This window comes from Geospiza fortis, unplaced genomic scaffold, assembly GCF_000277835.1.
Source record: "Geospiza fortis unplaced genomic scaffold, GeoFor_1.0 scaffold115, whole genome shotgun sequence".
Taxonomy (NCBI): domain Eukaryota; kingdom Metazoa; phylum Chordata; class Aves; order Passeriformes; family Thraupidae; genus Geospiza; species Geospiza fortis.
In genome coordinates this window covers 1,141,167-1,144,960 of record NW_005054499.1, presented here as the reverse complement: position 1 = coordinate 1,144,960, position 3,794 = coordinate 1,141,167, and the positions used below count along the sequence as shown (strand labels likewise).

At 59.7% G+C, this 3,794-nt stretch overlaps 1 pseudogene; it reads left to right on the top strand.

Annotated features, from left to right (window-relative positions):
* Positions 1–2,995: 2,995 nt before the first annotated feature.
* On the top strand, positions 2,996–3,553 carry LOC102031683 (annotated as a pseudogene).
* The last annotated feature ends 241 nt before the right edge of the window (positions 3,554–3,794 follow it).

Genomic DNA, 3,794 nt, shown 5'->3' with positions numbered 1-3,794 from the left:
TCCCAGCCTCTCCCAGGAGCACATCCTTGCTCTCCTGCCCATCTCCGATCTCCTGGAGGCTGGTGGCAGTTTTCTCGTGCCGAGGAGCGAAGCAGGCAGCAATTAATGGTCCCTTTTGTTGGGAAATGGCTGAGCAGCCGCAGCCCCAGGCTGGAGTCAGAGGGGTCCCAGGGGATGCAGATGCTGGGCGGGAGGAGCCGATGTCTCGGCCGCAGATGGGGATGGGAGCGGGGAAGCCGAGGAGACAAGCGGAGAGAGCCACGAGGGTAACCTGACCCCGGGGACGGCGAGAGGGAGGCTGGGCTGGGCATGGAGGAGCCGCTTACCTCTGTGAGAGGTGCTGGGACAAAGGGCTGTCTGTCCCCTGTGCAGTGTGACACGGGTGCGCAGGTCCGTGTCTCAGGGATGGCAGCACCACGGGGGATTTGCAGCCTGCTGGATCATCCACGCATGGCACTTGTGGTGCCCTCTGTGCCCACCTTCAGCGGGGACCTGGAGTGCCCTGGTGGGTGGGTGGGTGACACCAGGAGTGGCTGCTCCAGCCCCATCCTGGCTCTTCTTTGGAGAAGCAGCGCCCAGCACTGCCAGCCCGTGCCCTCTGAGCTCCTCCAAGCTCCTTCCAGGGGCCTTGCCCACCCTCCCTGCCCAGGGGGGGTTTTTCACAGTGCTGTGAGCCCAGGGCAGGGGATCCAGCCCAGCTCCCTCCTCTGCAGCAGGCAGACGTGGAGCCAGCCCTTGTCTGCATCCTGCTCCCCAGAGAACATTCCAGGCTCTGACCCACACTGCAGGACAGCTCATCTGCAGGGGACAGGGGACGCGGGGACACGGGGACACAGGGACACAGGGACAGGGGGAGATGGGGACAGGGGGACACAGGGACAGGGGGACACAGGGACAGGGGGACACAGGGACAGGGGGACACAGGGACAGGGGGACACAGGGACAGGGGGACACAGGGACAGGGGGACACAGGGACAGGGGGACACAGGGACAGGGGGACACAGGGACAGGGGGACACAGGGACAGGGGGACACAGGGACAGGGGGACACAGGGACAGGGGGACACAGGGACAGGGGGACACAGGGACAGGGGGACACAGGGACAGGGGGACACAGGGACAGGGGGACACGGGGACAGGGGTTCAGGCTGTTTTCCCCCAGGTGAGCAGGAGCCCCAGGCTGCAGCAGCACCATCACAGCACGTCACCTCTGCTCCCAGCAGGGACAGCCCCAGGCTCAGCAGAGAGGGACAAGAGGCCACGTCCTTGTGGTGGCTCCAGCCACGCTGTGCTGGCACTGGTGAGGACACACCCCCAGCCCTGGGGACAGTTCTGGGCCCCTCAGTTCAGGAAGGACCTGGAGGGGCTGGAGCGAGTCCAGGGAAGGGAACAGGGCTGGGAAGGGAATGGAGAATTCCTGAGGGAGCTGGGAAGGGGCTCAGCCTGGAGCAAAGGAGGCTCAGGGGGCCCTTGTGGCTCTGCACAGCTCCTGCCAGGAGGGGACAGCCGGAGGGTCGGGCTGTGCTCCAGGAACAGGGACAGGAGCAGAGGGAACGGCCTCAGGCTGGGTCAGACAAGGTTCAGGTTGGATATCATGGAAGTTTCTTCACTCAAAGAGTGATCAAGCCCTGGCACAGCCACCCAGGGCAGTGGTGAAGTCACCACCCCTGGAAGGGTTCAAAAAACGAGTAGACATGGCACAGGTGATATGGTTTAGTGGTTGTAGTGGGATTCAGTTGAAGGTTGACTTGGTGAGCTCAGAGGTCTTTCCCAGCCCTAAGATTCTGTGATTCTTCTGCAGCTGGCAAACATCAGCCAGGTCCTGGGTCTGCTTCCTCTGCAGCTGAGCCCTGGCATCTGCCAGCCCTGCTCCAGGCTGCAGCTGGAGGGGAGACACCCAGCCCGAGGCTCAGGGATGTGTATTCTGCTCATTGCTCACAAATACTAATGGCCCAGAGTTATTAATATTGCCACTGTAGTCATATCTGGGTAATTACTGCCATTAACCACCAGCAGAACTATTGAGTTCCCCTAATCAGTGCATTATAATAATTGGGACCAAGTGTTTTATAGATCCAGACGTTAATTCCTTCTTAGCACCTCTCCCTCCCCTGGAGCTGCTCCTCCCTGCTCAGCTCTCCCAGCCTGAGGCTGCTCCCTGTGTGCAGCTGCTGGGGCACCCTGTGGTCAGCCCAGGTGACCCATGCCATGTTCCATCCAGATCATGGCTGTAGGAATTTTGGGTGTCCAGGCTGTGGAGGTGGAGGTGGGACCCCAAGCAGGGCTTGAAGAAGAAGAGCTGCGTCCATGCCCTGCACATGTGGCCATCAGCAGCACCTCCAGGACAGGAGCTGGGTCCTTGCCTGGCATGTGTGACCATCAGCACCTCCAGGATTGGAGCTGATCCTTGCCTGGTATGTGTGACCATCAGCAGCACCTCCAGGACAGGAGCTGGGTCCTTGCCTGGCACATGTGACCATCAGCACCTCCAGGAGAAGAGTTGGGTCCATGCGTGGCACACATGGCCCAGCAGTACCTCAAGGACAGGAGCTGGGTCCATGCCCTTCACCTGTGGTCCAGCAGCACCTCCAGGATGGAGCTGGGTCCTTGCCTGGCCTGTGTGACCATCAGCACCTCCAGGACAGGAGCTGAGTCTGTGCCCTGTACATATGCCCAGCAGCACGTCCAGAAGAGCTGGTCTTTGCCCTTCACCTGTGGTCCAGCAGCGCCTCCAGAACAGGATTTGTTCCTTGCCCTGCACGGGTGGCCCAGCAGCACCTCCAGGATAGGAGCTGGGTCCATGCCCTGCACATGTGGCCATCAGCACCTCCAGGAGAAGAGCTGGTCCATGCCCTTCACCTGTGACCCATCAGCACCTCCAGGACAGGATTTGGGTCCTTGCCTGGCCTGTGTGACCATCAGCACCTCCAGGACAGGAGCTGGTCCATGCCCTACAGGTACCTGTGGTGCCCCACGCTGCCCCTGCCCTCCTCACCATGCAGATCTCCATGAAGACCCTCACGGGGAAAACCATCGCCCTCAAGGCTGAACCTTCTGATACTACAGAAAATGTAGACGCAAAGATCCAGGATAAGGAGGGCATCCCTCGGGATCAGCAGCAGCTGATCTTTGCTGGGAAGCAGCTGGAGGATGGACACACACTGTCCAACTGCAACATCTAACAAGAATCCACCCTTCACCTGGGGCTGGGACTTTGTGGTGGTGCTAAGAAGAAGGAGAAGGAGAAGGAGAAGGAGAAGGAGAAGGAGAAGGAGAAGGAGAAGGAGAAGGAGAAGGAGAAGGAGAAGGAGAAGGAGAAGGAGAAGGAGAAGGAGAAGGAGAAGGAGAAGGAGAAGGAGAAGGAGAAGGAGAAGGAGAAGGAGAAGGAGAAGATGTTTTACACGACTCCCAAGAAGAACAAGCATAAGAGAAAGAAGGTTAAGCTTGCAGTGCTCAAGTACTACAAGGTGAATGAGAACAGCAAGACCAGCCACCTGCACCAGGAGTGCCCCTCAGAGGAGTTTGGGGCTGGGGTCTTCACGGACAGGCACTGACAGACACTGCTGTGACACTGCACGTGTGGCCCTCAGCACCTCCAGGATGGAGCTGGTCCATGCCCTTCACCTGTGGCCCAGCAGCACCTCCCAGGTGCCTGAAGGCAGCAGGATGGACGGAACACTTTGGCTGTTCCTTCTGCTGGGACAGAAATCTGCTGTGCGGGGAGTTAATTGCACAGTCTGCTATTTACAGCCGGTTCCTCTTGCTCTGGAAAGCTCCTCCCTGCTGCAGCCATCT